Here is a 23,214-nt window from a genome sequence, read left to right as displayed (position 1 = left end):
AAAACAATCGAATGGATATCGTTTAAAAAATGATAAATGTAAAAACAGTTCCCTGAATAAGTGAAAATCACTCCCCCCCCCCCTTCCCGATGTAAAATAAACACGTTCTTCAATTAAAATGACTAAACACTCTTTAAAAACCAAAAACAATTCTTTGCAATTTAAAATATTTCACCAAATGAACAAAAAATACAATAAATTACAATAACAGTAGTAAACAAATAATCACGCAACTGTATTGTAATGGCCGAGGTCGGCAAGCCACCACGTTCCTGTAATCCAGCTGATCAGTGAGCGAAGCGAACTCCGACCGATTAGCGGTCCCATCTTTTGAATGAAAACTTTATATATTTGCCTAATTGCCCTGATCATGTGTGTACAGAACTACCCTGTTGTAATTAATCTGGACGAAAATAAAATTTGTTTCGTCTTAAAATTTCACCATCTTTTCCTTTAATAATGTACTGATTAGTTTGATAATCCTTAAAGTACTGTTGCCATTGGTACCAAATCGATTTGAACCGAGAAACAAATGTTATGTACGGTACTATCCGATTATTTGGTTAGGAAAAGAAAACCTAAAGCACCGAACCGGTCACATGATTTAACTACGACGAAAAATACGCGTTTTGCGTGAACCTAGTGAAAGAAACCGATTTCTTCCAGTACTTTACTTTAAAATGTATCACTGGACCTAAAATCGTTGCTTTCAAGAAATAAAAGCTTCACTCTCTCTCTACGTTTTATCTATTTTCAATTGACATGTCACAGTAGGAAATTTCATTACAAAAAGCAGAGCTGTCTTTCTTATTGTTCTTTGGCAACGGGTTAAATATTTATTTCAATTCTCGCTCAACAATAGGTTAAAATAAATATTAATCATTTGGGAGATATAAACATCCAATGTTTAAATTAATTAATTAACAAAAACGTTTCCGATTCGATCCATCGCTCTTCGAAACCATGCTTGCTACAACTTAATTACACACAAAAAATTTGATCAAAATCGGTCCAGCCGTTTAAAAGCCTTATGGTGACAAACGTCTGCACAGAAGATTTTTATATATTAAGATTTTTTAAAATTTAAAAATAGGATATACGAGATTTTGGGTCGAAGCACATTGTGTCTGATCCTCCCCCTTCCCCCCCGCCTCACTAAATGCTGGAAGATCATCTGCTTCGAACAAAACTCTTACGCGAGTCTCATCTTTCAACTTTTTTTTTTCATTCAAGAGTTTTGTATATGTTATTTATTTTTGACCATTAGCAAAAACTGGGAGGGAGGAGGGGGGACACTTGGGCACAATACCAGAACAAACTTATAAAACTCAAGATGTTCAATGTACAGAGAAGATTTTTAAAACCATTTTATTATTGATATAAATGATTTTTGTAATAAAAACATTTTATTTTTGTATGTTTTTTGCATTGTTTTTCTTTGAGTAACGATAGTGATATTTTATTCATACAAGTTCAAATGAGTTTACTGAAATTTGACTCCTAATTAGGTGAAGGATTGAATGTTGTAAATTCTGGTTTCTTTAAAAACTGCTTGTTAATTACCAAGAAGGAACGTTTAAAACGGTGGAAAGCATAGACCTCTGAAAATATATACAACAATGTTGCACAGAGAAATGATAGTTTTGGCATCGACCGAGCCAAAGCTATTCAAGTACGCTAAAGGTGGCAGTTGCATATTAAAGCTGTTGGTGTGATCGAGAAGTTTTCTCCAAGCATATAAAGGTTCCTGTAAGTACTCGCTCCCGAAAAGGTTTTTACATACCTGCCAACTTTGATGCATTAGGCGTAAAATTTGCGCATTATAATAGTTATTACCCTTTTACGCCCCAATCCCGATTTTTTTTTTTGCGCATTTCTAAATCCAATTGCATTTGCTCCCGTAATACACGTTCATTTTTGTCTGCTATGCAGTTCTGAAGCTTAAGCATTAATAACTTTGTGTTGACTATTACTTTCAGCCGCCTTTCCTTCTTTTTCGGCTGAGGACTTGTGTGCTTGTCTTTTAATCACTCCCATTTGAAAATTCATCCAGTTGCATCCGAGTAAATTTAAGCCAACACCATTTGAAAAACTTAACCTTAACTTACCAAAGATATAGTTAAGAAAGATTTTAATAACTTTGTTCTTATAGAAAAAAAAAAAAAAAAAACATACAGACGTCACGAGAAAAGTCGTTGTAATTAACTCGGGGAATGTCAAAATGGATACTTCGGGTTTTTATACGTTCTTAGGCACTTATCCGCGTGTGGTTGAGTTGAAAAAAAAACTCAACATTGATTCGGGGGTGGGCAAAGTTGAAATTAAGGCCGAATTTTGAGTGAAAATTTTTTCGCGAATACAATACTTCCTTTTTTTGTAAAAGGAAGTAAAAATTGAAATCTGGAAATTTTGTGAGTTGTTCAAATTCAAATGCAAGGATACTTCCAGCCTTTTTAAAGTTTTGACAATTCGATCAGTTACTGCAATATAGGGCTGCCATTGGTAAGTAAAAAAGCGACTATTGCTACTATTCTAAAGCAAAGGTGACTACGGCGACAATTGACGTATATGTTTTTATTTAGGAGGGGACAATATGACCAAGGTTAGAACCAGGAAGAGTTCGGGGACCCTCCCCTGAAAAGTTTTCGAAATTGAAAAACGCAATCTGAAATTTTGAAAAATTGAAATCTTAAAGACGCAATTTCAGACTATCCTTGGCAGTAACATTTAGGAAAGGGGGTGTTTCCGGGACCCTCCTCTGGAATTGTTTTGAAATTCCACTGAAGCCTGGAAAAGGCTTGTTAAAGTCTCTTAATTTAAGGGTCGTTGAAGGAAATTTTTCGTATAATTGCCCCATGTATAGGTCAAGCAGCGTACTGTGAGCAGTTTCACATACATACCACTCAGCCTAAAATATATTTGTTGAAGCATCATTGCAGTAAGACAGTGGTGCCCAATCTACAGCACTGTGCCGGGTGTGCGACCACCCCCCTCTCCCTGATCGGAGTGGAGTGGCTTTGGGATTCGTGAAAGAGATAATTTCAGGGACATATTTATACACCTAAAAAATTTTCTTCCACATTTAATGCGTTCAACTTGCAATAGCGCGATCACTGGACTTTAACATTTTAGCTGCAGATTTGGTGCCCAAGGCGCCTAGGCTAATGCCTTAATCTGGTCTTGTCTAGTGCTACTGTTATATTTCCAAAGTGTATAAAAAACAACAAGCTTTCGGTATAATTTTAGAAGAGTTATCAAGATTTGTTATGCATTTGAGCGCAATCTCTCTACTTTAGCGTGTTGCAATGTCAAATTTCTGTAAACATGATTACCAGAAAAGTTCGTGTGTTCCCCAAAACTTTTCTTTAAAAAGATAAATATTTTTCCCTGTTGATGACGTAAAATATGTTTTTTTTCCTCTAGAAAGATGGGCAGAGTATGCATTTCTTTTATTGTATTTTCCTATGGACATAATTAATGTACAATAGATAAGTCACTGTTAATTTTTATTTTAATAATGAATCTGAGGAATATTACCGTAATTTATTACTACGAACAAGGGCGCCCATAAAAGGGGGGATCGAGCCTCCCCCCCCTTTGAAATTCGAACTTCCTTGCTTTTGGCACTCTTTTCTTTGTAATAATGTGAAAACATTTATTCTCCAGCCGTTAATGAATAAGTTATCAAAAATGATAAATTATAATAACTCTAATCCGTCCCGAAATCGGTTTCCATTTAAAAAATACCCTGCTAAACCATGGGGGAAGTACCTGAGCCCCCCTCCCCCCTACAATTTTGCATATGGGCGCCCTTGCTTACGAATCTATAATAGGTAAATGCAGTTTTCTTACAACAACATCCTTCGTGCAGAAAAAAAAAAGTCTTTCGTATTAAAATTGCAGCCGAGCTTGGATTACCACCACTGAATTCCAACAAAGGCTTTTTAAAATGCTGTCTTAATCTGCAACATACATATAAGTGCGAGTTGGACAAACCCTTGTCTATCATTGCCGCTCATGCATTTAAATCAGCGGTTCTCACCCCGGGGGGGGGGGCGTTTTAAATAAGGAATTTAAATCGTAAAACTAACTATAATTTACTTATTCACTCAATACATATTTTAGTCCAATAATCTTTTTTATATCTTCGCCTTTTGAGGCTTTTAGTGTGTTTTTCATCCACATGTCTTTGAATTAGGATTTCTGCTTTCGCACAGCTAAAGTCAAAGTATCGGGCTGATCATTGAAACTGGCTTGAGTTTTATGCTTTATAATAGTCACAACCTATAAGAAACCAAAGGATAAGCAGTGACCAGTGATTCCGCCGCAGCCCTTCCATTGATTTAGTCAAAGTGACATTTATTCAAGAGCAACTTCCCCTAAATGCCTCAAATTAATTTATTTGGTTTTTTAATTCTTTGATTTCATATGTTCGAATAAAAATAAGTTCAAAATAAAGTTAACAGAAATAATATTAAATTTTGTGTACGAAATTATCTATATTTTAATTGAATTATCCCTTTCAGCTATCCTAACCAGTCAAATTCCGATTGTACTACTTACATTGATCACATAGGGGGTGGGCGTGATCTTAGGTTAGTGCTCATAGGGGGGTGCAAAGCCGGGAAAATTGAGAAACCCCAATTTAAATGATGCAGAAAAATACATCGGCATTTTTCAGAATGCATATGCCGTTTGACCGCAATATGTTTTTGCACATTCACACTCAAAATAAATAATACCTTTATAAGAAATATATAGTTTTCGATGATCGATTTAAAAGTGTGCTTTACACCTGAAATTTCCTAGGACTGGAGTCGTACCCTTTTTTTTTTTTTTGGCCGGTAAGGAATGACTCACCCGGAACCCCAATTTAGTGGTTGTTCGTAATGACTTGATTAAAAATCAGAAACTGAATCCCTTGTAAGTGAGTATCTTGTGCCAATTAAAAGAAACAGTTAAGCCCAACATTTTTACCAAAAAGCTTAGAAATGAAAAATTTTTACGAAACACATTACAAAAAAAAAAAAAAAAAATGCAGAGTGAGTTTTCCTTTTTTTTCCTCTGTGTGATGAAAAAGTTGCGAAAAGTAGTAAAGAAAGAAATAGTAATAAAAGTTCCTTATACTTTTCGTGGAATGGTTAAATTAATCTTTGAATGGTTGATAGAAAGGTTAGATCAAATGAAGAATTCTGAAAATTTAAAACAACTCTTTTTCGCACACAAACAAAGGAGGAAGGGGGATTTTTAATGCAAAATTTTAAAACATGTTTTTTTGAATTTCTTTTTCCTATTTTAAATTTTTTCCTCGGAAAATGTTTAAAAATAAAATACCCCCCCCCCCTCTATATATTAAAAAAAATGGAAATTTTGTCTGTGATGGACCTGCGTCCAGAGACCCCACAGCCTTCAAATTTTGTACAAAGTTTACTTCGAACACCAGAAGGTTGCATCTGGGTTTTTTTTTTTTTTTCAAACATCGGGACGGAGTCCCCTAGTTTATGAAATAAACGCATGCAATTACTGCCACATAGGCCACAACATGCGTGGTAAATTAACTTTTCCTCAATTCTTTAAACTCTACGAAAAAGAGATCTTTGAGTGATTTCCTTCCTGTAGAATCTGTAAGACGACGCTTGGGAGTTGTGAAATTTCTTCAGTGAATGGACGTTACAATTGGCCCGATGCACCATTGATAGTGGTGACGTCATTTTCTAAAATATAATCAAAACAGACTTCCAGATTCATCAGTAATCAGTTTCGTCAACGTTTTCAACATTTCGTATCGAACTCTTTTTATATAATTTCCCGCCGAGGTTGGAGCGATTTGGAAAATATTAATTTATTTATGCAAGGGACCACTTGAAAGGGAAGCTTGAAGTGTGAAAGTTATAGTTTTCAAAAACTATTACAACTGATTGATTTGGATCTGTGTTACTAAGTTTGGTAAGTACATAATATGTAAAACATTTATTTGAAAATTTCAATTCTGTAGCTGAAGTATTATCTAGTGCTGTTTTATTAATGAAGCCCAAAATGACTGGAAAGCTTTGATGAAAAAAAATTCCTGGTTTTCAAATGCATTTTTAATCAAATTTTATCTTATTTAGTTTCATTTATTTTTTCAGAGATCGCTGGAGAAAATATGTCGTGAGCTTTAGTAACTTTCTATTAAACTAAAAAACCAGTCTAGTAATCCGATTCAATAAATAACAGTGGAATTGCAATGCAACCATTTTTATAATATTCAAAATTTTTAGAAATCTGAGCGTTAGAGGGGAGCAAACTTTACTATGAATTTTGCTCCTCTACTTTTTGAAATAATATTTGTAGCATTTGTGATTTTATTTTCAATGTGTAAATACGCAAAATTTGAAAATAATTACTCAAACAAAAAAAAAAAAAAAAAAATGAGGGGTCAAGAAATGATACTGATCTTCCCCTTAGTTTCAGAGATTATTCAGGCCTTGATCATCGTGAGATAGGAAGAAGTTACTAACCCAATGGTAATCCTTTTAAAAAATCAAGGGGAGGGGGGAGGGGAGAGTTGTACTGTAAAGCTGAAAGTTTCGAAGCAAAATTCCTGCTCCTCTGAAAAGTATTAGTGTAAAAATGAAATAATTTTATCAAAGTATAAGCTGAGCAAAAATGATGGATCTAAAGCGTAAGCTACCCGAAAGAAGCTCCGTCACGTGGTATAAAACTAATAAATATTTTAAAAACTTCTAGGGTAGATGAGAAAAGAGAGTGGCTTTTGAAAGCATAAAATACCCCACGAAAATAATTTAATCGAAAAATACAGTGAAAACGATAAACTTAAGTTTTAAAATAGTCTAAGCTTCATCTCTACAACCAGATAGAACTCGACGTATGGAAATTACAAAGCCAGCACTTGGCAAAAATTCCAAACCAATTTTCAACTCCCAAAAATTCTTAGATGATTCGTATTCAGACTATCAGACACACGGGTCAGCGGCACCACCGTCGAGCGTTGGAAATAATGAGTGAAAAATAGAATTTCAAAAACAAAATACGTGGAAGGAAAGCTTACAATATCAAGCGATTGATAAGGTGATATAAGCTCTGTACAAGCAGTGGTCACCACTACAATCAAATGCATTTTATTGTTTTCTTTGGATAGTAGAATTTTTAAACCAATTGAGTCATTTAAAGTTTTTGCTGTGTTTTAAAATCATACGTGAAATCATTTTAAGGATTTTAAACATTTCTGTCTAAATAGTGATAAGAAAATGTTTCTCTTTTTATACTCAATTATGTTGGCATCTCATAGATTCTTCTGTTTTTAAAAGCTTACAGTAACATCCTTCATTGAGGAAGGGGTTTCACGTAACTCCCTGCAACACGTGGCTTTAATGTGTTAATCTGTGTTTAATTTCTTGGATTTAGAATTTCATGTAAGAGGGCAAAATCGGAACCTAGCTCAATGTTGAAAACCCGAAACTTCATTTAGATCCATTTATTAGTTGCGGGATAGGGCGCTCCCAGAACTCAGGAATAGCTAACAACCTGCTAGTATTATTCTCAGCTCTAGAACTTTCTTTCTAAATCTGCTCACATTTCAATTAACTTAAAACAGATAAGAGGATTTTTTCTATCCGTAATTTAATATATATATATATATATATATATATATATATATATATATATATATATATATATATATATATATATATATATATATATATATATATATATATATATATATATATATATATATATATATATATGGCAATCAAGACCGATTGCAGACTTTTTAAATGACAAAAAAACTTTCGAAGAACGATAAAAAATACACTCACACGATTTTCTCTCAACTTCAACCGCATAGTACTTGACTAATTATAGCGAAAGGGCGTGAGTAGCACTTCCAAAATAAAAATCTTTACTAATAATAAAGCTGAAAGTCTCTCTGTCCGGAGGATGTCTGGATGTCTGTGACGCGCATAGCACCTAGACCGTTCGGCCGATTTTCATGAAATTTGGCACAAAGTTAGTTTGTTACATGGGAGTGTGCACCTCGAAGCGATTTTTCGAAAATTCGATGTGATTCTTTTTCTATTCAAAGTTTAAGAACAAAAATATCATAAGATGGACGAGTAAATTACGAAATTTTCATAACGTGGAACCGTAACACGGGCACTAGCCAATTGGCGAGATACGAAATTATCATAACGTGGAACCGTAACACGGGCACTAGCCAATTGGCGAGATACGAAATTATCATAACGTGGATTAGTAACATGGGTACAAGCAAAATGGCGAGAAAATTCACCATACATTATTTGTAAATATACAGGCGAACCAAAATACCTTTTAATTTTTCTATTACGGGCAAAGCCGTGCCGGTACCACTAGTAATATATAAAATAAGATTGGAAGCAGGATAGCATTCCTCAAAGAACCTCATGGACTCATTCACAAATGATGTGACGCTTGGCGGGGGAGGTTTTCGTGAAATTGTGACAGCTTGTGGCAAGAGGGAGGGAGGGGGAAACGAACGTGATATCACATTTCGGTTGAAATAAATTATTTTAAATAAAAATAGCCTGACATATGATAGAGGGAGCGGTAAGGTAAAGTCTGGCATGAGGAAGGGGGTCAAATTCATTGAAAAAAATGCGCAATATCATCTATGGACAGCCCCTACAAAGAAAATATCGCTTACAAAAGAGGACAAAAAGAATCACAACTCTTATGTACTTTGAATTACGTACAAATGGTTTCATTTAAACTTTCTAAGCTCCAACAAACGCTCGAAAATAACATTTGCGGGGAAAACAAAAATCAATAATTGGATGCGAAAAGATTTATCGTCTAAAATAAATAATGAAACAAATATATAAAAGTAATAAAGAAAAAGCAAATGAATATAACAAAAAAGAAAACAATATACGATGCGAAAAATTTTATCGTCTGAGAAAAGAAAAAAAAAAGCTTTCCTGAATTTTATTAGTTTTGTCGCAATGTATAGGCAGCTGGCGCACCAAAAAAAGGGGGGGGGGGGTCAAAAAAGGTGTGTGGAGTTAGGGGGCGTGATCCTTCAAGCTGTTTTTTTTTTTTGTAAAATTGGGCTCCATTAAGGCTCTTAACATGGATTCCAAAAAAATGTAGAATATGGCCTCAAAAATCGGGACGGATGGCCACCGCAGACTCTCTTTTTGACATTTTCCAATTTTAAACTCCATTTTTATGAAATAAAATTAGAGAAGTCCATTTGTTTCGAATTTTTAGTTTTCTTTTTCGTAAAATAAATCTATCCACCCGAAAAAGATCGTTTTTCAGAGTCAATCATTAAGAGTTCACTCTAAAAAGTGAAGGGGAAAGACCCCTATACTTTTGAAAGTGAGGAGGCGGTCACCCCTTCCCCCTTGCCCACCCTGTACGAGCCGCCTAGGTCGCAATGGCTTACAGAATGATATATCATATCATATATCCTGTCGTCAGGAAAAGAGGGGGAGGAGAGAAGAGGTATTTGCGGATGAAACCGGACTGGCAGTCACCACCTCTGCAACCGCTTAGTCCGTACATGATGATGAGCGATAATTCGGAAAGTTGGAATTAACCCTTTGGACGGCACATCCGTATCTTAACTTAGCACTGTCAGTGAATGTTAGTTGGCCAGAGCACTTCAAACATTATCTTAGTAGTACATAAATATTAATTACACAAATACTAACTTCAAATTCAATATTTTAAAATTATCGTTACTATTTTGCGTGTTTTCTAATGTAGAACAAAATTACATTCGTTTAATTGTTAATAAACTCATTTAGCATACTTTCTTGTTCTAGACATATAGTTGTGGGAAGCACTATAAGTGAAAATTTTGTTGTTGTTCAACATGGTGTCAAATTATAAAATTGATCTGTTTTATCTATCACACACACACATATATATATACTAGCTGCGATGCTGGGCTTTGCCCGGTCTACCTTGAAAATAAAAATTGTGTCAAGTGACGTATATTCAACAATCAAGCTTAAATAAAATATAAAAAAAAAACATCATGCAATATTTCATTTCCAAACAATGACGACAGATATTAAAATACTTTTTTAAAGAAATTAAAATGAGAAAGATAGAAAGAAACAATGGATTAAAGAAGCGTAACCGTGAAAACGAGAAAATAAAATGGTTAACATCTTGAATGGACATGAGATTTTTCGACCTTAATTTAAAACGGCTTGTAACTTTTTTCCTTTGAAGATAGAAGTTTAGTTTTTCGAGCATAGGTCGAGATAGATCTAAAGTAAAAAACGTCTGTTTTTCCAATGGGGTCAAAAAGAAAACTGTGGGACAGTTCCTTCACTTTTTATTGATACATTTGATGAAGAAAGTAATGCCTAAATTTCAACTAAGCCTAAACAAATCGAAACGCAAATAACTCCCGTCGTAATTAAGTTAGAGCATTGAAACAAATTGCGTAGAACGTGGAAAATTCTACCCTTTCCAACGATATATAATAGTAAAATATATATGTGCAAGTAAGTTTTCAACCCCATATTCGAGAGTTTATGTGAAAATTGGGCCTAAATTGGAATACAAAAAGAACTACTCATTGGATTTTTTCGAACCGGTCTGCATGCCTTTTCCGGATTAAAAAAAATAAACTGAAAATTTCAGCTAAATCGGCCTAGTATTTCTCGAGTTTTGAGCGTTCAAACACACAGACGCCTTTTGGGGACTTCATTTTATACAATGTTGATATATATAAATATACAGAGGGTGAGTTTGATCAAATTTGCCATACGAAAGGGGAAGATAGAAGAGCCTAAGTAGAACATAGAACCACCCATTATCGTTTCCAATCCTTAAACGTAACTGAGTTATGGTATATATAAGGAAAATGAGTAAAAAAACAAAATTCTGAGAAAACGACCGATTTCAGAAATTCCTGTAAGACCTACACACAAAATAAGTACATTTTTGGAAAGAGCAGACTAAATCCTACAAAATGGCATCTTTCACATCAAGATTGTCGCGTTTTACAGCGAGCTATAAGACTTGAAACATTGCACACATTCATAATTGAAATGATGTCAAAGTTTTCAATCGACATTTTCAAAAACAACCGTATGAGCTAAATTGTGCAAATCTACCCAAAACTGGTCCATTTCACTACTAGCTTTCAGATGATACAACAACATATCATATTGGGCTTCAAGTTCAGCAGAAATTTAGGCTTTTTTTTTTTTTGAAACTGTAAAAATCAGAATTCGTTGAAAAAGGAAATCCAGCGAAGAGTCACACTTTTCTGTTTTACATTTTCTGTTTCACGTAAGTATGTTGCATTATTTTTTGAAGAAAATGATATTTTTATATCGAAATAATAGTTATATCACTTAATTAAGTGAAAAAACACAAGAGATAGTAATAAGTAGAAATAAAGGAAGCATTACTTTCCCGTGCTTTTCACAAAGGAAAAATCAATAATATAAAAGTTACACTGAAATCACAATGAATACATTTAATCAATCTTCAAAATTGACATTCGATGCTGAAATTGGTCGCGGCTAGACCTGATATATGTCCTTGCCTTTTTGGGAACTGAAACAACCGTTGCTCTAAGTGAAACTTACATTTCTTAGTTTCACCACTGTTCCATCAAGCCGGTTGCTCAATTCCTGCAAACTGGCTACTTCTGTTTTGTAAACTTCTTGCTTTAAGAATCTTCCAAGAAATTCACTTCATAGGAAACCAGCGAAGAGGGGCACTTTTCTTTCTTAAATTTTCTGTCTCACGTAAGCATGTTGCTTTCTTTTTTTAAGAAAATGATATTTTTATATTAAAGTAATAGTTTCAACATTTTGAAAAAAACATGAGATATCAATAAGTAGAAATAAAAAAAGCATTACTTTAACGTGCTTTGTACAAAGGAAAAATCAATAACAAAAAAAAAAATTACACTAACATCACAATGAGTACATTTAATCAATCTTCAAAATTTAAAACAGATAATGAAATTGGTCGCCACCACACCTGGTACATTCCCTTGCCTTTTTGCAAACGGAAACAACAGTTGCTTTAAGTGACATTTCATTTCTTAGTTTTTCTACAGCTCCATTCAGACAGTTGCGCAATTCCTGCAAACTGGCCACTTCTGTTTTGCATACTTTTTGTTTTAAGAATCCCCAAAGAAGTCCACTGGTGTCAGGTCTGGCGATTTAGGTGGCTAAGGAATGGGACCCATACGACCAATCGATTGGGGATACTGTTCAGTCAGAAAAATTGCGATGACTAGGGTTATCTTCGTGTTGAAAAACGATTTCCGCTCTCTCCAAACCAGGAAAGGGGCCAGGATCACGGTTCTACCGATGTTGAGGAGTATGTGCTGAACCGAGTAGTGGAAAACCCAAATGTGAGTTTATGCACGATTGCTAGAGAAGGTGAAATTTCACAAAGTAAAGTTATGAAAATATTACACCAAAACAAGTATCACCCTTACCATTTAACACTAGTACAAGAGTTGCGCAATTCAGATTTAGAAAAGCGGGTAACATTTTGTAGACGACTACTAGCCCGAGACATTGAAGAACACCATTTTCTAAGAAACATATTGTAGACAGATGAGTCATTTTTTACTAGATGGGGGCGTCATAAAATGCAAAACTGGCGTTATTACGCTGTGTATAATCCTTTTTTAATCAGAAGCTCACTGTTCCAAACTCAATTCAGCTTAAATGTTTGGTTTGGTGCAATCGGAGATCATTCGATTGGTCCGTATGTGTTTCAAAGTAGCCTAACAGGAAACACATATTTAGAGTTCATTAAACATCATTTGTCTGACTTACTTGATACTTTTCTGTTCCAGAGAGAGCAGAAATAGTTTTCCAATACAATGGAGCCCCTACACATTCTTCAAATGCCGTTCGTGATTTTCTGACTGAACAGTATCCCCAATTTATTGGTCGTACGGGCCTCATTCCTTGGCCACTTAGCCCACCAGACCTGACTCCAGTGAATTTCTTTGTTTGAGGATTCTTAAAGCAAGAAGTTTACAAAGCAGAAGTAGCCAGTTTGCAGGAATTGAGCAACCGGCTTGATGGAACAGTGGTGAAACTAAGAAATGTAAGTTTCACTTAGAGCAACGGTTGTTGCCGTTCCCAGAAAGGTAAGGATATATATCAGGTCTAGCCGCGACCAATTTCAGCATCGAATGTCAATTTTGAAGATTGATTAAATGTATTCATTGTGATTTCAGTGTAACTTTTATATTATTGATTTTTTCTTTGTGAAAAGCACGGGAAAGTAATGCTTCCTTTATTTCTACTTATTACTATCTCTTGTGTTTTTTCACTTAATTAAGTGCTAAAGCTATTATTTCGATATAAAAATATCATTTTCTTCAAAAAATAATGCAACATACTTACGTGAAACAGAAAATGTAAAACAGAAAAGTTTGACTCTTCGCTGGTTTTCCTTTTTCAACGAATTCTGATTTTTACACTGTTTCAAAAAAAAAAAAAAAAAAAAAAAGCCTAAATGTCTGCTGAACTTGAAGCCCAATATGAATTTTTGTTGCATCATTTGAAAGCTAGTGAAATGGGTCTGTTTTTTGTGGATTTGCTCGATTTAGCTCATATGGATGTTTCTGAAAGTGTCGATTGAAAACTTTGGTACCATTTCAATTCTGCGTGTATCCAATGTTTCAAGTCTTGTAGCTCGGTGTAAAATGGGACTATCTCGATGGGAAAAGTGTAATTTTGTAGGATTTAGTCTGCTCTTTCTAAATATGTACATATTTTATGTGTAGGTTCTACAAAAACTTCAGAAATAGGTCGTTTTCTCAGAATTTTGTTTTTTGTACTCATTTTCCTAATATCTACCACAAATCGGTTACGGTTAAGGATTGGACACGATAATGGGTGGTTCTATGCTCCGCTTGGACTCTTCTATCACTCCATTTCGTATGGCAGATTCGATCAAACTCACCCTGATATATTCAAGAAAAAACAAGTAATAAAAAATGCAAAATACAAAAATTAAAAGCCACACCAAAGGAGAAAAAGTGAAAAACGTGAACAAGAGACTAATACGTCATCGGGGGAGAACCAATCTCTTAGTCCTCGAGGTTAGCACGAGGGAAAGTCCCAAAAACATGCTCTCCTCCCGAGATGCTTTAAGAATTAATTGAACAAAATTGAATAAAATAACTAACCTGCAAACATGCGGACACTTGAACTGCAAAGCAAATCACCAAAAGGAACACCAACAACAATGCTGACCTTAAAAAAGAAAAGAGTCGAAGCAGTTAATTTGGTTAATTTGGGAGCCCATCTTTGAAATAACAGGTATAATAAGCAGTTTACAAAATGCTTAATTTTATAAACTAAACAGAAAATTACAATAGAGTAAATATGGTTATACGGAAGTAATGTGTTCTAGAACTCCAGGAAATATTTCATATTTCATTAAAATATCGTTTTCTTTTAAATTACTAGGAGTCTCCGCCTCCTACTCGCTAGCGCTGACTGGCCCCCGAAGATAGTGCTGCAATCTTATTTGGTTCGCGAACAGATAAATTGTTTGGTAAGAAGAATTTGATTAAAACATGCGATATGATTAGAACAAAATGAAAATTCTTTTCCGAAAATATAACTTAAACAAGCCTTTTTTTTAATAGGAACGTTTATGAAAAACATAGTGATATGTTGCAAAGGGATGAGGGGGTATAGTGAAGTACAAAACATTGTGACAAAAGGGGGAGAGAGTCGAAAATATTGAAAAGTGTGACATCAGTTATGCACCGCCCTTAACCATAAACAAATCACAAAGTCTACCTTTTTTGAAAATCGTACTATTATTACGACGCCCAGTGTTTTTGAATGGACAGTTATATGTTGACACGAATAGAGTTCGTTCATTTGATACTTGGAAATTTACATTTCTAACTAGCAAAAATACCCGGCGTTGCCTGGGTCAGTAATAATGAGAAAAAATCGTTACTTGCTTTTGTTTTAAGTGAAAAAATTTAAAACACATCTTTTTGCCGTGATTAAAAATCGAGTTTCTTCCTTACCCATAAAACTAAAATAGCAATAAGTATAAAGAACAAAATAGTACTGATTTAGAAACGAAATCACTATATTTAAGCATATACACAAATTTCCAAAACATGAAATTAATCTTCTCATGTTTAAAAAGATTAATCTCTTGATACTTTTTTTTTAACATGGAGTTTAAAACCTTTTCTGTATAACTATTGAAGTACGAAGTTTAAAAAAAAATACAGCCGCGCTCGTAATCCCCTTATACTTGCTTTAGTTATTTTGGGAAATTTGAATCATTGTGGGCTCTTGGTGCGATTTTGCCGAATTTGCTTGAATCGTTTTGGAATACCTTCGATGATGCTCCCCTCTTCTTTCCTTACTTTGTAAAACGATATATTAATTTTCATTGAGATATTATCGCCAGGTGCTGAAATACTTTTGGTCACCATAAAATGGCGCTAAAGAGTTTCATCCGAAATTTTTCCAAAATAAGTAATAAAATTTGGGGATTGTTTGACATTATGCAAAAAGGAAAATTAAGGAATTTTTTTGTGCTGTTTGTGGATTTGCCTAATTTAGTTGCTGGATTATTTAACACAGTAAAAAAAAAGTTTTTTTAAAGATTCTTTGATTGGCGATATTTTGTTTACATGGTGAAAGCTGAGAAACATTATGACGTAGTCTTCGGCTTCAAAAACAGCGACGTTGAAAAAAAAAAAAAAAACTGCCAAATGCATCAGCTACGGAAATCTTTCTGCAAAAATTTTGGCGATCTGCTGATTGATTGGATAAGGAGTAAGTGTTCAATCAGCATAAATAATATTAAAAACCATTAATTACATTAAAGTTCCGTTTAAATGGAAAATGATCAGCCAAATCATGTATTATTTGCCAATCTTGTGCAAAAATCTTACTTCAAGATTTGACTTGAGAAAAGCCTTGAACAGTCACAAAAAGCAAAGATAGTCAACAATACAACAATTGCCGCTATCGACAGGGAGTTGAGATGATACACTAAATACTGTATTGAGTTGAGGAAAGCCTTCGAACATGGAACTAAATAGCTCATAGCTCGTTTTTTATTCTACTTAGAAATTTCGAATAGGTGCCGTCTTCAGCAGAAAAATCAGAGCTTTCGATGGACATATAATGTAAATATGTGCAAGTATTTTTTCATCCCCATATTAGAGAATTTATACGAAAATTGTATTTTATTGCCCCTCTAAGGGGGTTTTGAAGCCCATAACGGGACGAAAACTACCCTATGTGTTATTCTGATGCATAAACTATATTATTGTAAAGTTTCATCAAAATCCGTTCAGTAGTTTTTGCGTGAAAGAGTAACAAACATCCATACATCCATACAGACAAACTTTCGCATATATAATAGTAGTAAGATAAAGCACTAATAAAGTGAAAATTCTCTTCCGCCTTCAGTGGAAAATATAACTTAAATAAAGCACTAATTAAAATTAGACCATTATGAAAATCCTGTTCCCACTCAGGGACGCCCCGAAGTGAAATTTTTGGGAATGCGGAAATTCTCAATTTATTGAACGGAACTCCAAACTTCGCCGAATGACGATATTTTTGCCAAATAGAACTCCAAATTTTGCCGAACGATGATAATGTTTCCGAATCGTTAGGCACAATTTGCCGAATAAAGGAATTTTTGGAAGGTCACAGTGACTTCCCATCGGAGCGCCCCATCTTCTACTGGGAGGAAAAAGATAAGGTTGCAAGTGTTAAGGGGGCTCCTGGCAGTGTTGCTGAGAGCCAAGGGGGCCCCTTTTCAGTTATGTCGCAGAGCCCCTCCCGCCCCCCAAGAGAAAAGGAAGAAGAAAAAAGAAGAGAAATGGGGAAAAAGGAGGAGGGGATAAAAGAAAATGTAAAAACGAAAAAGGAGAGGGGGGGGGGAGAAAAAAATCAAAACTGCTTACTAAAAAACAATTAACTCGATTTTATGTACCATAACAATAAATACCAAAAGAATAAATTTTACTTAATCTTTACGTGTTCTCTTATTTGGAGTCCCCCTTTTTCTTTTCTCTTTCCTTCTTTTTTTCGTCAGTTTCGCCGGGCCCCCATTAAGGCGCCGGACCCTAGTTTCCGACAAGGCTGACATGGCCTTTCGTCGTGCCTGGCTCCTGGGCATAGCAAAGCGGCTGTATGTTTTGAGAAACATCGACTTTAAAACACAGATGTTGTAATGAAAACATGGACGGCGCAGGCCCAGTATGTACGCGTTATGAGAACCCCCTCACCCCTCCCTCGAAAAAAAAAAGACATTTTTTTCACTGCGCCACGTTACTGTGTCTTAAATTTTTCTTATTCCAAATGTCATCTTCATTGATTCCCTGTTATCATGAGATGCTGATGGTTATCGTTTGGTGAAGGCTGAGGGCGATCCTTAATTGTTTTCCGCCAGATCACCGTAGGCCAGTGCACAAAATGACCGCGAATTTCGTAAGAAATCACATGCTCCGTACGTATGTGGATTCCCTTGTGATCGATGACTGAAGTGTGATAACTCGTTGCAAAAGTTCTCTATCGATGTTTTTGAAACATAGTTTCATTTATCTAACGCATTTTTATATACTTAACATCTTCCAATGCAAGTATCAGAAATATGATGTAAACAGTTCGTTTTCAGCAATTTTTAATGCGAATGTGTAATTAAAGTTTTAAAAAAATTGAATTTATATGCATGCTTTTAAAATATTTTAATTCATTAAAAGTTTAATAGGCAAAAATTTTTATAAACAAAATTACAGCTTATTTTATGTATGAATTAGTAAAAGATTTTTTTCTCTCGTTCAAAACTTGTTCTTCTCTATACGAGATTTTAGCAGCATATTGTTGAGTTAGTACTCAAAAAACTGATGTTAATTTATAAAATGTAACAATAGCTATCAATCAAATGAGAAAAATAAAATAAAGAAAAAGAAAAATTAATTTGAATTTTGACATCTTGAATTCAAATTATGTTTTTCGCAATCACGAGTGTGTGTATGTAGGCGTGTGTGTTTGTGTGTTGGGGGTATGTGTGTTTGTGTGTAGGGGGTATGTGTATGTGTGTGTAGACATGTGTGTTTGTGTCTGTGTGCTAGCATAAGTGTGTGGGTAGTTTTGTGTATGAATGTGTGGGGGGGGGGTATGTGTATGTGTGTGTAGGCATATGTGTTTGTGTCTGTGTGCAGGCTTGAATGTGTGGGTAGTTGTGTGTATGTGAGTGTGTATGTCTTTTTGTGTGTGTATGTGTAGGTGTCTGTATGCATCTGTGTGTGTGTATGTGTTTGTGTATGTGTGTGTTTGTGTGTGTAGGTGTATGTGTATATATGTGTGTGTGTGTACGTGCGTGTATGTATGCGCGTATGTGTAGGACATGGATGCAACCTGGAGACGGCTTTCGCTATAGGAGCAGCTTCGTGAGGAGCCGGTCGACGGTGATGGTGCGGAGGGTGGCGGTGGGAAAATAAAATGATAGGACGCCAAAAAAAAAAAAAAAAAACAGTCAAATGAAAGCAATAAGCAATCTTGATTGCTCAAAAATATCGTGCATTGTACAAAAAGGTTCGATCGACAAATCGACATGCGAAAAGCAGCGAAGTGCTCCAATATAGTATACATAGTGAGTAGTCTGAACAGACCAGGACAACTATGACATAATTTTGCAGTTTCTGTCTCACAAGAGCAATGATAATAACCAACAAGAAGTTCTGTCTAGACCTAAACGAGCCTACTACTTTACCGTATCAAATTTCTAGTTTCTGATCAATATACTCAAAATTAGCTAAAATCGCAGATTATTTCAAGCATACCTTTTCAAGCTGATATTTAGAAATAAAATATGCTTTGCTTATCTGAAGAAAAATGCGCAAAAAGTAAATAAAAGATCAGACAAAGTAGTAGCACCTTTCACGAGCAACTATTTTTTTCATTAAAAAAATGTTTAATCGCATTCAAAAGGAAAAAACTCATTAAAATAAATTCACCAAAAAAAAAAAGTTTTTTTCCCCCTGCTGCCAATTTTTTTTTTTTTAAGTGATTAAATGTACTTTCAAAAATAAATAAAAATCAGCATATTGTAAACTTAAAAGAAATAATTTTTATTATTAAGAAAAAACAAATCGGCTGCGTAGTGAGCATATCATTATGTAGAAACATAAAGGATTCCGAATTTCTCCGCCAAAAACTTAATACATGAATTTAAAACTTCAGAGCGAAAATAAAAACAAATCTTATCAGCAATAATTATTTCACTGTAAATCCATGACTGTGGAGTTGGAGTCAATCTCAGTTTCGGGTAAAAGAGTCAAAGTCGGGAGTCGAAGGTTTTTAGTTCAGAGACTCGGAGTCGTTCATTTTCCCTCAAAGTCCGCAGCTCTGCCAATGTTTGCAGAATCGGAGTGGGACTTCTTTTGAGATAAAGGAGTCGGAGTCGAAAACTTTGAACTTCCCAGAGTCAGAGCCAGTCATTTTCCCTCTGTTTTTAAATTTTTGCCAAAGCTTCGGAGTCAGAGTCCGATTTATTTTCGGGTATAAGAGTCGGAGTAAATTGCCCTAAAATTTTAGGTGTCGGAGCCGGAAGTTGGTCATCAAGAGCTCTTTCCAACAAAATTCGTTTGAAGTAAATCCGCCTTTAAGATCAGGCTCTATATTGACTTATAGTTTCGCCGTAGGCGCTAATGTTAAAGAATTTGAACTGTTCAAAACTGAATGGAAAAGTATTCAAGTCAAAAAATGAAATATGGTAATGAGGTTTCCTCGCCGAGATCTTCCAAAAAAAAAAGTTCGAAGCTTACAATTAACTTAAAAGTTATTAGGGGCGGGGGGGGGGGGGGGTGAGCTGACAGACCGACTGACAGACAGGCAGGCACTTTCCCCCATCTCAGTACCCTACTTTCCAATTTTATAACTTTTCGACAATTATTTAATTTTTTTATTTATTATTGATTTCTTTTGTTTTTCGCGATATTTTTAAGATGCATTAAGCCTTCTATCATGCATTTTACTTCTTTCTCTGAGTTTTACTGGGAAAGTATGCTAAAAAGTGAGAAACATATTACAAAATCTGTCAACAAACCCCTCATATACGCATTAAATTCCTACTCATCGTCTCCTTCACCTGTAAAATTTGAAATGACGAGTCAGCTTTCTCTCTTAACTTAGAACAACTTTATATGAAACTTGGTTGTGTGAAACTTAGTGAGAACTGTTTTAGAAAATGTGTGTTCTGAATGTTGTGTTAAAAGAGAGAGAGAGAGAAAAAAAAAAAGACGAAGACTTATTGCAATTTTTTTATTTTTCCACCATTGTTCTGAGGAGGGCTGAAAAAAAGTTCCATGTCATGAGCTTCAAAGTTGTTTTAAAATATAATTTTAGAAAATCTTTTGTTTACACTTTGCTTCAAGCGCAACCAAGGCATCACTCAATCATGGTCACGGTCAAGAGATCTTTCGAGCTGAAATTCAAAGTCGCAGCGCTTCTTGTCATGCGCCAAGAAAATTTCGTGTCGATAAAAACTCCAAATCTGCACATTTCGAATATTGAGCCATGCATTTTTCCAAGTGATGAAAGTGGGTGTCTACATTCAAGTAGATGTTTTCATGCAACAAACAATGATAAGATTCTTATCACAAGGTTTGAAAACTTTTAAGAAGTTATGGCGCTGTTAACCACCCACAACTATGGCCTTGTAGAATAAAAATAGCAGTCCTGTTGGGAAAGGAGAGAGAGGAAAAAAAAGCTCTTAAAATTTTAAACTAGTTTTTAGTCGGCGCAATCTTTTTGCTAAATTGCCCCCCCCCCCCCTCTTAATCTTAACTTTTTCAGGTAATAATTATTTACAATAAAAAACATAAGTTTCTACTTAATCCATACTTCCTAATTTTTGTCAGTTTTGCGAAAATTAGACGTAAAATCTGTTCATAATTAAATATTACTTTTAATCAGTTAAAGTAACATAAATGTGGTATATTACTTTTCATCATTTCTTCATCTCACATTCAGGCAGCCTACCAATTTGTCTTAGAAAAGCTGTTCAGCTGTTCGATAACAGACAATGCAAATCGGGGTCAGTTGCCGAGGATAAGGTAGAAAAGGGACCCCCTCCCAATTAAAAAAAAACCGGAACTTGTAATACTAGAAAAGGATTGATTTTAAATTGTATTGTATCCAAATTTGCGATTTTGTAGTGAAAACCTTTTTCCAAGTAGGAGAATGTGGGGCAAAGTGAAATGGTTAAGAGGACTAAGTTTTTTCAAAATGAACAAATCGAAAATTTGTTTTGAAAATTACAGTACATGAAGAAAGAACATTGTATTTTATAATAAAACTTGCGTTGAAACAATACTTTTTATTTTTGGCAGTAAATTTAAGTTAAAAAAAAAAAAAAAAAAAAAGTGGAAAATTTTCATTTTTTTTTATGGGGCAAAGTGAAAAATAAAATATTTTTCTAATGAAATATTTTCCATTTGATTATAAAACATGTTATTGATCAAAAGAATCAGTGAATAAAAGGTTGAATGAATTAATGAAAAGATAATAAAACAAAAAACGAATAATGAAATGAATAAATCAATTGGTACATGAAGAAAAATAAATGAGCGAGAAAAAGAATGAATGAATAAGAAAATAAGTGAATGGATGAATAAATAAGTGAATTACTAAATGAAGGAATGTAATTGAATTAATTAATGAAATGTAAGTGATTTAGATTAAATGATGAAGTGATGAAACAAACTATTTCATTTTGCCCCATCCACTTTGCCCCATATGTACTTGACTAGCTGCACAATTATTTAAAATACAAATAAGCTCGATATTAACTAAATTTTTGCTGCATTGAATATTAGGAGGTCTCAATTAGTAGTTCAAATGATAATAACGAGAACTTTATCATTATATAGTAAGATTTTTTTTTTTGACTTACAACAAAATATTACAATATGAGTATCAATTTTTTAAAATTTCCTGTATTACCAAATGCTTTTATCTTCGGCAGTATTTTTTTCCTGACTGGAATAGACTACATATGGCAGTATATAGTTAAAATAATACCAGATAGGTGGAACTAAAAGCAGATTAAATATTTCATCTTTTCACTTTGCCCCATGTTTCTCTATATTTTCTTTTAATTTTTAGTTTTGATAAATAAGCAAATAGTCCATTCATTAAAACCGCAAAGTGCTATATAGTTTTAATTTTTTAATATGTTGTTTGGGTCATTTAGGGTAGCGTAAATCTAAGTTTGCAGTTTTCAAAAACCTGTGCTCGCTGCGTAATTCGCGAAAAACTGCGAAATTTTTTAGACTGTTTCTAGTTTTTCCTTTCTAACTCCGAAACTATGCAACTTTTGATGGTAAGTATACACCCATTTTAAATATACCCGTTTTAAAGTTCATTAAATTTCGAACAATTTAAGCTAAAATAGCACTCTGTACGACCAATAGTTTAGGAGATATCGCACTTAAAAAATGGCCATCTTTGGCAAAAAAAAAAAAAAAAAAAATCGTGCTTTGATCATCTTTTAGGTCAAATATTGACATAAATTCCTACTCAACAAGAAAAAAACTTGACATACTGTTACAGTAAATTTAATTGGCTTTCATTTAAGCCAAAAACGAAGCCTGTAGATTCAATAGTTCTTTTACAATCGCAAAAAAAAAAAAAAAAAAAAAAAAAAAAAAAAAAAATCGTAAAATTCGATTTTTGAAGAAATGAGACAAAACAACTTTCAAGACAATATTGAGGATCCTATTCCAAAAAAAGGGGTCACGAATTATATAATAAGACTTTAATGTGTGTTTATGTAAGTTATGTGTGTTGGAAAAACACTGCGGCTATGAAAAAATAAAATACGTCAATAGACAGCTCTATCCACAGGTAACGCAACATTCCTTCCCCCACGTATCTATATACCATTCACAATGAAAATTTTTTGGCCGTACTTCGTTTTTCGACTTGAATGTTACCTACCATGTTTGATTTTGAATGGATAATGTTTTTGAACAAACAAATTAAAAACTTCCCATCAGAATAAGAGAGATCTGGACAAAAGAAAGAAAACTGAATGATTTCGAAAGGGTGAAACAGTATTTCCATGTTAGTTTTATCATTAAAACGTATCTCAATAATTAACTACACTTAATGTCTTGGTTTTTAATGTGTCCTTGATGGGTACGATCTTACCCCTGAACTG

General features: G+C 34.2%; 1 protein-coding gene across 1 annotated transcript in view; it reads left to right on the top strand.

Annotated features, from left to right (window-relative positions):
- The first annotated feature begins 5,809 nt into the window (after positions 1 to 5,809).
- The window catches only part of LOC129221614 (tyrosine aminotransferase-like), a 64,672-nt gene continuing 47,267 nt past the window's right edge, over positions 5,810 to 23,214 (top strand). Inside the window, exon 1 of the mRNA XM_054856136.1 lies at positions 5,810 to 5,946. The gene's annotated coding sequence lies outside the window, so the exon portion shown is untranslated. The remainder of the gene's footprint in view (positions 5,947 to 23,214) is intronic.

This window comes from Uloborus diversus, chromosome 4 (genome assembly GCF_026930045.1).
Source record: "Uloborus diversus isolate 005 chromosome 4, Udiv.v.3.1, whole genome shotgun sequence".
Classification (NCBI taxonomy): domain Eukaryota; kingdom Metazoa; phylum Arthropoda; class Arachnida; order Araneae; family Uloboridae; genus Uloborus; species Uloborus diversus.
The sequence above is the reverse complement of the archived record's forward strand: the minus strand, read 5'-3'. Positions and strand labels throughout refer to the sequence as shown.